The following is a 17712-nucleotide window of genomic DNA, read 5'->3' on the forward strand; positions in this document are numbered from 1 at the left end:
CTTGTTAGAAAATGCGATTAGGGTTTTCGATAAATTATCTTGTACTCTAGCTGAATGCGTGAAATGTACTGTTTCCTTACTAAAAGCCTCAGCCTATCAGTGGTGGAATACATTGGTTTTAGTTGTGCTAAGAGAGCGAGTAGACTGGGAATTCTTTCAAGCTGAGTTCTGTAAGAAATATATAAGTCATAGGTTTCTTAATAAGAAACACAAAGAGTTTCTCGAGCTTAAACAGGGCTAGATGAATGTATTAGAGTACGAGAGGGAATTTGTTTGACTAAGCAAGTATGACTGAGAATGTATGCCGATCAAGATTGACATGTTTAAATGATTTGAAGATGGCTTGAATATTGACATAAAGTTGTTAGTCGAGATACTTGAATTGAAAGAATTTGTTGTTCTAGTCGATCGAGCACATAAAGTTAAAGAATTGAGAAATGACAAAAAATAGTTGATTTTAAGGCTTGTGATTCGAGGAAGAGATCAGCGGGAAAATCTTATCAGTCACCGTCAAAGAAGTCAAAAGAATATCATAACCATTCATCAGCTTGAGTGGATTATTCCAATGAAGATCGTGGAAAACAACATGCTAGTTTAAAACCTTAGGCTACATTTGTAGCGAGCGTAGGCTATGTTAAGAATAACAAGCCTGAATATCAACAATGCGGACGTCGACACTTTAGTGAATGCAAGATGAAAGAAGGGGCATGTTTAAAATGTAGTTCGTATGAACATTTTATCCGAGATTGCCCATAGAGGTTCGACAAAGAAAAAGTTTAGACTATTCGATCGAGCAATACAACTGCGAGGGGCAGACCACCACGGAACCCTTGAAATTTGGGTAATAGCCGCAGTGGGACAAAGGAATCTATTGTGAGGTCCGGAGCACGAGCACTGGTTAAAGCTTATGCGATTCGTGCACGAAAGGAAGCGTTAGGGGCAGATGTTGTTACTGGTACATTTTCCATATTTTATACTGATGTTACTATTTTAATTGATCCAGGATCAACAAATTCGTATGTATACACAAATCTAGTGTCAAGTTAGAAATTGGCTTTCGAGTCTATTAAATTTGTGGTTAAAGTAACGAACCCCCTAGGTCATTATGTGTTAGTTGATAAGGTTTGTGAAAATTGTCCTTTGATGATTCGGGGTTGCAACTTTCCAATCGATTTGATGCTATTACCATTTGATGAGTTTGATGTTATTTTTGGTTTGGATTGGTTGACTCTGCATGATGCTGTTGTGAACTATAAACGAAAGCTTATTGTGTTAAAGTGTCAGCACAGAAGTATGTTAGAAAAGGCTGTGAAACGTATCCTGCTTATATATTTGATTCTAGAGTTTCTGAGTTAGAGCTAGAATCGGTTCCAGTGGTATGTTAGTATCCAAATGTATTTCCAAAGGAGTTACCCGAGTTACCGCCGATCAGAGAGGTTGAGTTTGTTATAGAGTTAATGCTGGGAACATCTCCGATATTGATAGCTCCTTACAGATTGGCACCTACAGAGTTGAAAGAGCAGTTGCAAGAGTTGACAGATAGGGCAGTTGCTCGACCTAGATTTTCTCCTTCAGGTGCATATGTTCTATTTGTTAAGAAAAAAATAGATCCATGCGATTATGTATTGACTATTGATAGCTCAACAAAGTCACGATAAAAAACAAGTATCCATTGTCGTGTATTAACGATCTGTTTGATCAATTGAAAGGTGGGAAAGTTTTTTCAAAGATTGATCTTCGTTCTGGTTATTATGAGTTAAAGACTCGGATGTGCCGAAAACTGCGTTCAAGACAAGGTTCAAACATTATGAATTTCTTGTGATGTCATTTGGTTTAACTAATGCATCTACAGCATTTATGAATTTGATGAATAGAATTTTTAGATCGTATTTAGATAGATTTATGGTGGTATTTATTGATGATATTTTGATTTATTCACGAGATGAGACAGAACATGCCGAGCATTTGAGAATTGTTTTGCAAACTTTGCGGAAAAAGAAATTATTCGCTATATTTAGGAAATGTGAATTCTGGCTTTGAGAAGTCAGATTTTTGGGACATGTTGTGTCAACTGAAGGCATTAGAGTAGATCCGAGTAAGATTTTAGTCGTAGAAGATTGGAAGCCTCCGAGAAATGTATCTGAGGTTAGAAATTTTCTAGGTTTAGCCAGATATTATAGAAGATTCATCAAGAGATTCTCGATGATCGTTACACTGTTGACGAGACTATTGGAGAAAGATGTTAAGTTTGAGTGATCTGAGAAATGTCAACAAAGCCTTAATCAATTAAAAGCATCATTAACCGAGGCACCGGTGTTATTTCATCCAGAGTCGGGTAAAGAATTTGTAATCTATAACGATGCTTTGCTAAATGGTTTGGGTTGTGTATTGATGCAAGAGGGCAAAGTGATAGCATATGCTTCTAGACAATTGAAATTGCAGGAAAAGAATTATCTGAGGCATGATTTAGAGCTTGTGTTTGCTTTGAAGATTTTACAACACCATTTGTACAGAGAAAAATGTCATATCTTCACAGATAATAAAAGTCTGAAATACTTGATGTCACAGAAAGATTTAAACTTGAAACAGCGTAGATGGCTTGAATTATTGAAAGATTATGATTTAATCATTGATTATCATCCGAGAAAGATAAATGTAGTTGCTGATGCTTTGAGTAGAAAATATTTATTTGCTTTGCGAACGTTGAACACGTGGTTACGTTGACTGATGATGGTTCAATTTTATCTGAGTTGAAAGCTAAACCGACATTTTTGCAATAGATTTACGAAGCTCAGGAATGTGATGATGTGTTGATGACTAAACAGAAATAGATTGAGTCAACTCCTGATTCAAATTTTTAGATTGGATCCGGTGATAGTTTTTATTTTAAAGGCAGAATTTACGTTCCAAGAAATTCAGATCTCATTCAGAAGACTTTACAGGAAGCTCATAGTAATAGCTTATTTATTCATCCTAGTAGCAATAAAATGTACGGTGATTTGAAACAAATGTACTAGTGGTCAGGTATGAAATGAGAGATTTATCAATTTGTATCGAGATGTTTAGTGTGTCAGCAAGTTAAACCCAAACATCTGGTACCTTCTAGTTTTTTTACAACCAGTGATGATTCCAGATTGGAAATGGGAGCGCATTACAATGGATTTTGTATCGGGATTGCCTTTATCTCCGAGAAAGAAAGATGCAATTTAGATCATTGTTGATCATTTAATGAACTCTGTGCATTCCATTCCAGTGCATACAGATTATTCACTCGGGAAATTAGCAGAGTTATATGTTGCTGAAATCGTCAAATTACACAGGGTGCCAATTTCTATTATTTTCGATAGGGATCCGCAGTTTACATATTAATTTTGGAGCAAGTTACATGAGGCTCTAGGTACTCGTTTGCATTTTAGCACCGCGTTTCATCCTCAGACCAATGGTCAGTCCAAGTGAGTGGTTCAGATACTAGAAGATAAGCTTCGATGTTGTGTTCTAGAGTTCGAATGTAATTGGGAGAAATTTCTACCACTATTTGAATTCGCATACAACAACAGTTATCAATCGGGTATAAAGATGGCACCGTAGGAATCTTTTTATTGTTAGAAATCTCAAACTTCATCGTATTGGACTGAGCTCAGTGAGAAAAAGCTTCACGAGGTTGATTTGATACATGAAGCCGAATAAAAAGTTAAAGTAATTAAGAAATTTTGAAAGCAGCTTCAGATCGACAGAAATCTTATGCAAATTTGAAAAGAAAAGACATTAAATTTCAAGTCGGCGACAAAGTGTTTTTAAAAGTATTTCCCTAGAAGAAAGTTCTTTGATTCGATTGTAAAGGAAAGCTAAGTCCACGATTTATCGAGCCGTATGAAATTACTAAAAGAATCAGGCCAGTAGCTTACAGATTAGCTTTGTCGTCAAAGTTAGAAAAGATTCACAACGTATTTCATGTATCTATGTTATGACGATATCGATCAGACCATTCACATGTGATTTCAACAATTGACATCGAGATTCAGCCTGATATGACGTACTGTGAAGAACCGATCACAATTTTAGCTCGAGAGGTTAAAGAATTAAGAAATAAAAGCATAGCTTTAGTGAAAGTCCTTTGGGAATGACAAGGTATTGAATAGGCTACCTGGGAACCGGAAAAATCTATGAAAGTGCAATACTCGAACCTCTTTTCTAGTAGATTATCGAGGACGAAGATTCTTTAAGGGGGAGAGTTGTAACAACCCATTTCCAGTGATATTGGAATAGTGGTTTTGGGACCACAAATATAACATGAAAATAATTACTTTATTATTATTTTAATGTCTACAATATGTTAGTGGATTCATATAAAAGTTTTGTTAAAAAATTTTGACGTTTGCATGCATAATTAATAAAAAGGACTAAATCATAAAAAATGCAAAAGTAGAGTTCTATTAGTTAAAGGTGTCAAATTGCTGTGAATATTTAATATGAGTGAACTTATATGGTAATTAGACCATTACAATAAATAGTGGACATTATTTGACATGAATTAAGTGATTTTGATATTATAAACTAAGGTTAAGGTTGTAATTTAATAAATAATATACTGTAAATTAAAGAAAAACAAAAGACATCATCTTTTGTTATCTCTTCCAGCGAAATTCAAAAGAACAAACCTCCATGGAAGCTTGCTAGGTTCGGCCATACCTTATTTGTGCATGTGAGTGATTTTTTATTCTGTTTCTAATGATTTTTATGTTTATTAAGTCATTGTAACTTAATCTAGCTAGCCTAGGGACTAATTTGCAAAACTGTTAAAGTTTAGGGCTTTCCATGAATGCTCTTGTGTGATTTATGAAGTTTGATGGTAGATTATGAGTCCTTATTGTAAAATAAATAACTTTTGTAAAGTGATTTTTGATGAAATTATCATTTACGGACTTATTTGTGAAAATAGTAAAATATCATGATAAAATGGTAAATTGGTGATTTGTGTAGGTTGATATGATTCCTTAGGTAAACCGGCTAGCATGATATGTGGATGAAATTGCATGAATTTTAATTTACGAGCTTAAGGACTAAATTGTAAAGAAGTTAAAACATTAAGGGAAAAGTCTAATTTTGCAAAAGTATGGATTTTGGATTGAATTGAATAGAATAAATATTTAATTGATTGAATTTTCCTATTTAGATTAAGTTAAGCTTCATACGAGTCTAGATCAACGAAAAAATAAAGTCTAGGACTAGTGATTCTATTACGACATCTTTAAAATCGAGGTAAGTTCATATGTTAAATAATATTTTAATGGTATTTGATGTATGAGCTCTTATGCTATTTATCATATCATATTACGACAGAAATCCAATGATGTTATGACAACTATCGAGCCCCATTTGAACCTTAGGAATATATAGGATACAAATGACATGTCATTTGTTGCGAATACTCATCAGCTTGTGTGAGCAACATCGTGTAACTACATTTTAACTGTTAGCTTGTGTGAACAGACCCATTTATAGCTAAAGTGAGCATCGATGTAAAGGAAAACGAAAAGGAATGGTTTCGACCATGTGTTAGCACACTTTGTGTGAGCTTCCCATGTATCCAATGTTATTCTAAGTGGTTCAACGGGCACGAAAAGGGAAGGAACGGTACATGCTCCAATGGCTAAATTATGAACTTATAGAAAGGTATGAATTGGTATTGATCAAATTTTGTCTAACCATGTTTATGGAAAGCATGAATTCAAATGTGCTATGTTAATGTATTATGTCTTACCATGTGATGATATTGTTGAGTTATGTTTTAAAGCAGTAATTATTGTTGTTGATGATGCTTAGCCTTGTGCCAAACATGTGTTGGATTGATTCATGTCTATTTTATAAGATTTTGCATTGAAATGGTAAGATATGTTCATGATTTACGAACTTACTCAGCAATATATGCTTACATTGTCTTCTTTCCTATGTTTTATAGACTATCAGAAGCTCAATCGATTTGGAAGCTCATCAGAGACCAATCACACTATCCAGTGATATTTTCGATAGATTTTGATGCTTTGGGTCAAGGTTACAATGGCATGTATAGGTGAACTTATGTTCAAGGTTTAGTTGTTATGGTTGGCTTGTATATATGGTATAATACTTGGTGTGCTTTTGGCATTTTGATACCTTGTTGGTTGATGCAAGTTTTAAATGACCAATTTGGTATGTGATGATCTGGTTTCAATGTGACCAATTATGATGAGTTTTTGCTATGCAAATAGGTTAAATATGAATGCTTGATATATGGACAATTATGCACATGTTTAGATAGATTTGATGAATTGTGATTGAGGTGTCTTTTGGCATATTGGTTGTATGGATATTTGGTATAGAGATTTGGTCATTTTACGCACTATTTAGTTCTGTTTAAGGTCTTGAATATAGGTGCAAGTTTCTTGTAGGTTCATGTTTGAATGTGTGAAAGAAATGGCTTAATTTTGGCCATTTTCTTGTCCACACGGCCGTGTGTCTCAGCCATGTGTGAGACACGACCATGCGACACAATTGTGTGTCCCCTGTAGGTTTTAAAGGTGTCTTGTCGAAAGTTACACAGCCTAGCACACGGCCTGGCACACGAGCATGTGAGGCCATTTTGAGTGTTACACGGCCTTGCACTTAGCGCGTGGCTTGGTCGTGTGACCCAAGTCAGAGAGTTACACAAGCACGGACACTGGCTGGGACAGGGCCGTGTGTCCTTATTTTGAATGTTACACAGCCTGAGACACAGGCGTGTGTCTCAGCCTTGTAAGGCCCATGGCTTGGCCACACAGCCGTGTGACCCCTGTAGCCCAATCTTTCTAAATTTTTCCTCAAAGTTTCACATGTTCCCGATTTAGTCCTGAATTGTTTCTAAAGTGGTTCTAAGACCGTGAAGGCTCGATTAAGGGATGATATGCATGTGTATGAATGAACTATACTATGATTAATGAAATGTTTGGAAATGAATGATTTTAGGTTACGTTTTTATGGTGATGCTCTATAACCCTATTCTGGCGATGGATACGGGTTAGAGGTGTTACATTTAGTTGTATAAGAGCTACGGTTTAGTCGATTCTCGGATTGAAAGTTACACGACCTGGCACAAAGGCACGTGAGGCGATTTCGAGTGTTACACAGCCTGGAACATGGGCGTATGACTTGGCCATGTGACCCAAGTCAGAGAGTTACACGGGCACAGACATAGGTTGGGACACGACTGTGTGTCCTTATTTTGAATGTTACACGACTTGAGACAAGAGCATGTTTCTCAACCGTGTGCCGTGTGACCCCTGTAGCCCAATTTTTCTAACTCTTTCCTCAAAGTTTCACATGTTCCCAATAGATTCCTTAATCGTTTCTAATGTGTTTCTAAGGTCGCGAGGGCTCGATTAAGGAATGATATGCATATGTATGAATGAATTATACTATGTTAACGAAATGTGTGGAAATGAATGATTTTAAGTTATGTTTTTACGATAATGCTTCGTAACACTATTTCGGCGACGAATATGGGTTAGGGGTGTTACACACGACATACCACCCACATACAAATAGATAAGTTGAAATTTCCAATAGAGAAATAAAGCAAATTCTGGAGAAAGTTGTCAATCCCAACTGCAAGGATTTGTCAGCAAGGTTGGATGAAGCCGTGTGGGCTTATCGCACAGCTTTCAAGACACTGTTTGGAATTTCACCTTTCAAGCTTACCTATGGTAAACCATGTCATTTTCCAGTTGAGCTAGCATACAAAGCATTTTGCGCAATCAAGAAACTAAACATGGCCTAGGGTGCTGCTGCAACTCATCCCTTACTGGAGCTTAATGAGATGGATGAATTTCGAGCTCAAGTTTGTGAGAATGCTAGACTGTACAAAGAAAAGACAAAGGAATGGCATGACAAGAAAATTTTTCCACGGTAATTTGTACCTGGACAACAAGTCTTGCTTTTCAATTCCAGAATTAAATTATTTCCTGGCAAATTAAAGTTGAGATGGGCTGGACTAGTCGAAGTCGAGCGTATTTACCCTCATGGAGCTATCGACGTTAAAGATGGAAAAACATGCTCCACTTTCAATGTCAATGGTCAACGCCTAAAACATTATTTTGGAGCTCCTATAACGCGCGACAAAATTTTTATTTCTCTTCGAAATACTTAATATTATTTTCTTGCAGAAATTTTCTTCGTTTATTTTATTTTTACTTTTATTATTTGTGACCTAATAAATTTATTTAATTGTTTATTTTCTTTTGTACAGGTTTTTTTTGGGCCAGAGTGCACACAAATTGAATCCATTAGCCCAATTCTTTTAATTTTCACAAATTTATGCTAAATACATTTTCATTTCCCGCTAAATGCCAATTGTTTTGCCTTGTCAGACCATGATTAAGGCCAATCTTATCACACATGTCACAATTTCTTTTCTCCCATGTTTTAACCTAGTTGATCTAGTTTCTTCCCATATTTTCATCCCGTTTTGTTTTCTTCTTTTACTCTATGTTTCATTCATAACCGCAATAAAATTTAGCCTTTTCCATTTTCAAGCATTCTAAATTTTCTTCAATGGCTTCCCAAACAACTTCTATTTCAACCTCTGCCTCTCCACGCACTTTCTTTAGTAAACTTGCTGAAGATAAATACCATGAAAATATTTCCAAACAACCATTCTACATGGAAAAAGGATTCTTTTTTCAGGATGCTCCTGTAACACCCCGAATTTTGGGCCTAGAAGAAATAGGTTTTGAACAAAGGAACAGTTAGGAGACTACACATAAATATTTAGTTGTGCAAGGAAGTGACATAAATGAATGTCTGCTTCAGTAGTTAAGTGATTTAGTAGTGTTTGGGAGTGTCTGAGAAGTCTTGGGTTCAAGCCTTGGCTTATGCAAAATTTTTATTTTAAGTAAATAAAATCCTTGGATCTAGATAGTAGGTTCTTAAATTATTGTGGTTAAAATATGATACAAAGGAGTTGTTGGTCTAGTGGTAAGAGGCGTGTAAAGTGTACATGGGGTCTAAGGTTCAAGTGGTGGCGCATCAAAAAGGGAGTATTTATTTTGCTGCCTAATTCGTGTGGGTGGTAGTGTTGGATTGAAATACTGCTGAATGGAGTTTGAACTGGTCATAGAGAGAATTGAAGAGGGATATTTGGAGAGATTTGAGGAGAGAATATTGGGATTTGAGGAGGTTGTTGTTGTGGAGTGATATATATCACATCTCATTTGTTCCATGTTCTCAATGGGAGATCGACAACCTTTTCAAGGTTTTCGTCGCTTTCTCCAACCTGGATCATTGATTTTCGAAATAAGAGTGTTTAGAATTAAGAGAATCTGCAAATCGCATCAGGTGTGTAGACAACCCGCTATAACTTTAGACTGCAAAAGCCGAAAAGCCGAAAATACGGCGTTTGAGACCACATAGCGTGTGATCGCTCGTGTGGTAAGCCAAACCCACGAACAATGGGCAATAGACTATAGAGGCCTCCAAGAGCATTTTCATGGGCTTAGGTCGTAATAGGCCACGTTGGACCGAAATGGGCCGTGTTGGCTCAATGGGCTTGTGGGCCCCACACGAATGAAATCCACGATTGGTGGCAAATACTGGACTGGGCTAAGTAGATCTCATAGCCGTGGCGATGTTTGGGCTGAACGGGCCGTACGAGCTTGTAGGCCCACTTGGGCCGAGTAATGGGCCTTGGGCCCATTTTCACTGTTATGACCATTTAGGTTACCTGAGTCGTTCGAGGCAACTGCTGACCTTTTGAGAGATCGATATCTGCACCGAGACCCCAAACTAGGTAAAATGACCAAAATACCTCCATAGAGTAAAATGACCAAAATACCTCCATAGGGTAAAATGATCGAAATACCCCTATAGGGTAAAATGACCAAAATACCTCCATTGGGTAAAATGACTGACATACCTTTAGAAGGTAAAATGACCAAAATGCCCCCATAGAGTAAAATGACTGAAATACCCCTATAGGGTAAAATGAATGGAATACCCCCAAAGGTTAGAATGATTGAAATACCCTCGTAGGGTAAAATGATCGAAATACCCCTATACGGTAAAATGATCAAAATACCCCATAGGTTAAAATGACTGAAATACCCTCATAGGGTAAAATGACCAAAATACCCCATAAGATAGAATGACCAAAATGCCCTCATAGGGTAGAATGACCGAAATACCCCCATAGAGTAGAATGACCAAAATACCCCCATAGGGTAAAATAACTGTTATATCATTAGGAGATCAAATGACTGTTATGGCTTTATGTTATGTATGACTAATTTGCTCTATGATATGTATGACTATGATTGAACATGACATTTTGCATAAAAGTATGATATTTTGCCACGATATATTACATGGGGATGGGTTTTTATATTTGGAGGAAGTGTACCGTACTGATAAGGTTGCACGGGTCGCCCAAGACAACTGTGGATCTACTGATGGCTATATGTCATTTATTTTACTGGCAGCTTTGCTGCAATACTGCTTAGTGCCGCAACCGGTGCTAATCTTGGTGTGTCTAGCTGGGTGGGTCGATTTTATCCCCACATGGTATGTTTTACGGGACAAAGTGGTGTGTAGAGGCTGGATTGGGTAGGATTTCTAACTACATACTTGCACTGATTTATGATTTTGTACTATTACTGCATCGATTAATGATATTACATACTGTTCACTGCATGATTGATATTTGTTACTGTTATGGGCCAAGGCCCCACTGATAATATTACTAAAATTAGGCATAGGTCCTTCTAATTACTGGCATTGTGATGGGCTCAAGCCCAATCATTTACTGTTACAGGAAACGGCTTAGGCCTACACTGAACTGGACTGTTACTGTAACGGGCTCAAGCCCAAACTGCATTTATCTACTTTTTAATTGACTGTTTGCTTATTAGGGGATTGCGCACTAAGTTTTCATAAACTCACCCCTCTGTTTAACTGTACAGGTAATCCTTAGTTGTAGGCGGGTCGGTGCTGCGAGGACTCGGAGGTGGCCATACAACTGCAGCTATGCTACACTTGCTTTTATTTAAAATTAAAGTTTGTGTTGGGTTTTGTTTATGTAATAAGGCCATTTATGTTCGTTTAAATATTTAATTGGGCTTTTTCTTACTTATTTTAAACTACTAGTTTAGCAGAAGAAGAATTTTCAAAATAATTACTGTTTTCAAAGACATGAAATTTAAACATTAGAGTTTTCTAAAGCTTTCGTGATTTTAGATCAACCTTTTATAACAATAGCAGATAACAAGGTAAACGTTTTTGATGAGATGATTTGTTAAATAATAATAAATGAGTTTTTAAACCTAGAAACGAATTTTTACCAACAAGTTTAATTTTCGCTAAACACCTCAATGTGACACCGCCAGATTCAGCCATAACTCCTAGGCAAGGTTTGGGGTGTTACAGCTTCTTTCATGGGGTATACAAAGGTCATCTCATAAGTTGTCTGTAACACCCCGAACCCGAGACCGACACCGGAGTCGGACACGAGATGTTAACAAACTTTGAAAATTTTTTTTTCCAGACACTGCCCAGTCTGAGTACTAGTCGCTTCAAAAATCATATCTTGAGTTTCACAACTCGAAAATCAGTTTTGTGATTTTTTCCTGAAACTAGACTCATATCCTCACCTATGTATTTTTTTCTAGAATTTTTAGTCGGGCCAATTAGTACAGTTTATTAGTCAAAGTCTCCCATGTTACAGGAGTCGACTACACTGACCTTTTCCCATTACGACTTGGATATCTCTCTGCACAGAGCTTCAATACTGATGCCGTTTGTTTCTATGGAAACTAGACTCAGAGAGGAATCCATACATATATGGTATGACCCCTAATTATCTCTGGTCAATTTATAGTGAATTTCCAAAGTCGGAACAGGGAATCCAGAAACTGTTCTGGCCCTGTTCCACAAGAACCCGAATATCTCTTACTGTACTGTTCCTATGATTGTTTCGTTACTTCCATATGAAAGTAGATTCATCAAGGTTCGATTACATAATTTATTCACTATTTAATTCCACTCCTGCGAATTCTTGTGATTTTTCCAATCCACACCACTGCTGCTATCAGCTTCTGTTTTCAAAGTGAACCTTACCTAATTTGGGGTTTCATGGACCAACTAGGGCCTTGTCATACATAAGCCCACATATGATCATACTTAGCCATTCTAGTGGCTGATCATTTGCTCAACACTTTCATTCCAACTATAGTTACATCATGAAACCATCTATACATTCATAAATACGAATGGTCTAATGCCATACTCCACTTCTACAAGCCATTTTCGCATGGCTGTACACTTATACATTTCATAAAGTACTCGAAAGACAACAATGGGTAGTCCTATACATGCCATAACAAAATTCAACCAAAATAGTACCCAAAAGAGCCTTTAATAGTGTGGGCGACTTCGACTTCAAGATCCCAAGGCCGATAGCTGGAGAACCAAAAATCTATAAAACAGAGGAGCAATGTAACGAGTAAGCAATTTATGCTTAGTAAGTTTGAGCAAGGAATTCCAGCATAAACAAAGAATATCACACATTTAGCTAAACGGAATATTTCATAATACACAATTTATCGATATTAAACTTGCTTCACAACATTAACAACCCTTATGCACATACACAATAGACTAACTTAGCCGAAGGCCGATAGCTCGTTTATCAACTGAGCGAACATTTATTTGTAAGGGCTCGATTAAATTCAACACATACGTAACATATCCCCATATTGGGATGTTTTTCGAGTATTCGCTGGAATTTTACAGCAAGCTCATTCATTACCAAATCACGTACCTTCGGGATTTAACCGGATATAGCTCCTCGTTCAAATGCCTTCGGGACATAGCCCGGTTTTAGTAACTCACACAATGCCTTCGGGACGTAACCCGGATTTAACAACTCGCACGAATGCCTTCGGGACTTAACCCGGCTTTAATAACTCGCACGAATGCCTTCGGGACTTAACCCGGATTTAGTATCTCGCACAAAGGCCTTCGGATCTTAGTCCGGATATATTCACTTAGCACAAAGCCTTCGGGACTTAGCCCGGACAGCATTCAATTAATCATGCACATCTAACAATAATTCATGGTACATTCATATTTCATTTTCGTTTACGAAACTCAAACTCAAGGCACATATTGTCCTTGCACATTCGGCTCAATAGCCACACATAGAGCATGATTTAATCACATCGAAATTTAAGCTCTCTTACTCAAGAACTTACCTCGGGTGTTGTCGAACGATTCCGCTAGCTATTCAACCACTTTTTCCTTCCCTTTATCGGTTTTATTTCCCCTTTGCTCTTGAGCTTAATCAAACAAATAAATTGATTTCATCATTTAGGCATCAAAAGATGAACACAAGGCACTTAGCCCATATTTATACATTAGACATTAAAGTCTCATACATGCAAAAATCATGCATCAACACAACATATTAGCTAATTTCTTTGCCCTTGGCCGAATATGCATGTCCATTTTTGGGGTCGATTTCAACACTTAATACACACATATACACACTAGTAAAGCATCCTCCCCCTTTTCATCAATTTAACACATGCATTGCTCATTAACATGCAAAGTTACATTCGGCCTTAGCACACATCTTGCTAGCCGATTCTTCTCCATTTAGCAACCAATGCACATATGTGCTCACACAAAAAAAAAGTTAAAAAGGAGGTTCAAGAATCATCAAGCCATCATCACATGCATCATTAACAAGCTTCATATTTTGCATGCAATGGCATTAACACAACCTCCACCTAGGCCGAATCTTAACTCATCCTCATGCCTCATCACCACAACATCAAACATCAACCAAGAATGATGCATCCATGGTCAAGTGCCATTTCCATCACATAGCAAGATTTAGACCATGGGTTAGGTAGAACTCAAGCTAACAACTAAAACATGCATGCCTCTCATGGAACATCATCAAACATACCTTAGCCTAGCTACATGCATGGCCGAATCTCTTCACCTTTCTTCTTCTTTCCTCCTTAAAATTTTTGGCCAAGGATGAACCAAAGGATGAGAAAATTTTTCTTTGTTTTTCTTCCTAGTTTTGGCAAGCATGAAGATGAGAAAAGGATGAACAAAATTCCCCCTTTCTCTTCTTTAGCTCACGGCAATGGGGGGACAAACACTACACACACATTTTTTTTCTTTTGTTTTCCATTTCTTTATTACCCATACTCCTTATTTTATTCTTCCACTAACAAAACATGTTTCATGACATGTTTTGCCCATCATTCCTTGTCATGGCCGGCCACTACTCATTAGGGGGGGGGGGAATTTGACATGCAAGTCCCCCCTTTGTCCACATGCACTAATAGGTCCTCACACATTGACCTATCACATTTTAGAATTTTCTCACCTAAGTCCTATTAACTAAATTCACATGAAATCAACCAAATTGAAGCTTGAAATTTTCACACATTCATTATTACATATTCTAGACAAGAAGTATCACATTCAAACATTTTAGTGACTCGGTTTAGCGGTCCCGAAACCACTTCCCGACTAGGGTCAACTTTGGGCTGTCACATTGTCAAAAGGCATGGATGGGGAGTCTTCTATCTCTATCTTGACGATGTCTCCCTAAAGGTAGTGAAAGAGTTTTATGTCCAATTACTTCTCTTGACAATGCATTTATATATGTGCATAGTGCATAGTTCTATTTGATGAGGACTCCATCAATGTCCAATATGGATTGTCTGAAGGTCCTAACGAGCATGCTGACTTTATGAAAACAATGTCCGCAAAAGGGCTTAACCCAAGTTCTCACTGATGTTTGTGTAGAAGGTACACAATGGTCAATTTCAAGAAATGACTGTTACACCGTCGATAGAGTCTTATTGAAGCTCATTGTAAGATTTGGTAAAATTTCTTGAAAACCTGTCTCATTCCTTCTACATATAATGCTACAATATCAAAGGATCAATTATTTCTTCTCCACTCCATAATAGTGGGCCGAAAGATTAATGTTGGAAATGTTATCTTTGGTGAGATTTATCGTTGTGCCCAAAAGAATGCTAGCACCTTAAATTGCCGCTCACTAATCACAGTACTCTACCAAAGAGTCAAGGTTCCCCTGTCACCAAATGAAGACAACCTTTCGAAAAAAGGCGCTATTCCTAAGGACATTACACACAAAATGGCTAGCGAGAAAATGCCAAGCCAAACTAGTATACCTCCATATTCTCCTCCTAAAACTAATTCTACTGTCCCCTCGACTTCTCACATTGATTTTGAGTGATGTGTAACGCCCCGAATTTTGGGCCTAGAAGTATTGGGCCTTGAGCTTGGAAGCAGATAAGAGGCTGCTCTTAGATATTTTAGTTGTGCAAGTGAGTAACACCAATTGCATGTTTGGTTGAGTGGCTAAATGATTTGAGCGTATTTGGGAGTGCTTGAGAAGCTTGGGCTCAAGTCTTGGCTTTGGCAAAATTTTAATTTTTGGGCTCTTAAGGGAACTTGGATGATAGCTTACAGGATTTATAAGTATTTGTAGTTGTTTTATGACACAAAAAGAGGGGATGGCCTAGCGGCAAGGTGGCATGGTGTTTCTAGTAGGGGACTAGAGTTCGAGTCTCACTGTATGCAAATGGGATTATATTTTTTGTTTCATGAGGAGGCAAGAGTTGGTGCTGATTTGAACTCTATTGTTGGAGAGTTTGAATTGGTCTTGTGAGTTGGTTGTGGAGGATAGCAAGGAGAGGGGGTGGAGATTTTCAAGGATTTTGAAGGCTTGAAAAGTTGTGCCGAAATAGGTATATTCGAAGTGCCGAAGTGGTTTTCTTGGCTTGCACTTTTGTATGTTGCCGTTGGGTCTTCTCTGCTTGAAATTTCCTACTCATCTCTTCTTTAATCATTTTCTGCTATAGCCGACCCTCTCTTTTACTTTCATCTCTACTTCTTTTCTAATTCTGTTATTCCTTTCTCTGTTAGGTCGAATTCTCATACACTCTCCCTCTCAAATCTCTTTGTTCTTCTTGTTTCTGGACGAATCTTCCTGACTGACTATTACTGAAATACGTTTGCTTTTATGGTAAGGGGGTGTTACAACCATTCTATTATTTCGTTTTTAGTTAAATTTCTTTTAGCTCTACTAACAAGCTTCGATTTTCCCTTTTCTTTCCCTTAGGGGCCGAATGTATGGTTGTTTTCTAATAACTTTTAATCAACCGAATCATGTTAGCACGAGGGATTCATCCTTGATCAGCAGTGAGGCGCTATTATCTATTAGATCTACCAATGTGAGTACTTGAGAAGCTTGGGCTCAAGTCTTGGCTTTGGCAAAATTTTAATTTTTGGGCTCTTAAGGGAACTTGGATGATAGCTTACAGGATTTATAATTATTTGTGGTTGTTTTATGACATAAAGAGAGGGGATGGTCTAGTGGCAAGGTGGCATGTTGTTTCTGGTAGGGGACTGGAGTTGGAGTCTCACTGTATGCAAATGGGATTATATTTTTTTTTCATGAGGAGGCAAGAGTTGGTGTTGGATTTGAACTCTATTGTTGGAGAGTTTGAATTGGTCTTGTGAGTTGGTTGTGGAGGATATCAAGCAAGGACAAGGGGAGAAAATCAATGAGAGGGGGTGGAGATTTTCAAAGATTTTGAAAGCTTGAAAAGTTGTGCCGAAATAGGTATATCCGAAGTGCCGGAGTGGTTTTCTTGGCTTGCACTTTTGTCTGTTGCCGTTTGGTCTTCTCTGCTTGAAACTTTCTACTCCTCTCTTCTTTAATCATTTTCTACTATAGCTGACCCTCTCTTTTACTTTCATCTCTAGTTCTTTTCCAATTCCTTTATTCCTTTCTCTGTTAGGCCAAACTCCCATACTCTCTCCCTCTCAAATCTCTTTATTCTTCTTGTTTCAGGCCGAATCTTCCTGACTGACTATTACTGAAATACATTTGTTTTTATGGTAAGGGGGTGTTACAACCATTTTATTATTTCATTCTTAGTTAACTTTATTTTTACTCTAGTAACAAGCGTCTATTTTCCCTTTTCTTTCTCTTAGGGGCCGAATGTATGGTTGTTTTCTAACAAATTTTGATATGCCGAATCATGTTACCACGGGGGATTTGCTCTTGATCAGTAGTGAGGAGCTAGTATCTTTTAGATCTAGCAAGGTGAGTGCTGGAGAAGCTTGGGCTCAAGTCTGGGCTTTCGCAAAATTTTAATTTTTGGGCTCTTAAGGGAACTTGGATGATAGCTTACAAGATTTATAATTATTTGTGGTTGTTTTATGACACAAAGAGAGGGGATGGTCTAGTGGCAAGGTGGCATGCTGTTTCTGGTAGGGGACTGGAGTTCGAGTCTCACTGTATGCAAATGGGATTATTCTTTTTTTCATGAGGCAAGAGTTGGTGTTGGATTTGAACTCTGTTGTTGGAGAGTTTGAATTGGTCTTGTGAGTTGGTTGTGGAGGATATCAAGGAAGGATAAGGGGAGAAAATCAAGGAGAGGGGGTGGAGATTTTCAAGGATTTTGAAGGCTTGAAAAGTTGTGCCGAAATAGGTATATCCGAAGTGCCAGAGTGGTTTTATTGGCTTACACTTTTGTATGTTGCCGTTTGGTCTTCTCTGCTTGAAACTTCTTACTCATCTCTTCTTTAATCATTTTCTGCTATAGCTGACCCTCTCTTTTACTTTCATCTCTACTTCTTTTCCAATTC

Source organism: Gossypium hirsutum, chromosome D08 (assembly GCF_007990345.1).
Source record: "Gossypium hirsutum isolate 1008001.06 chromosome D08, Gossypium_hirsutum_v2.1, whole genome shotgun sequence".
Lineage (NCBI taxonomy): Eukaryota > Viridiplantae > Streptophyta > Magnoliopsida > Malvales > Malvaceae > Gossypium > Gossypium hirsutum.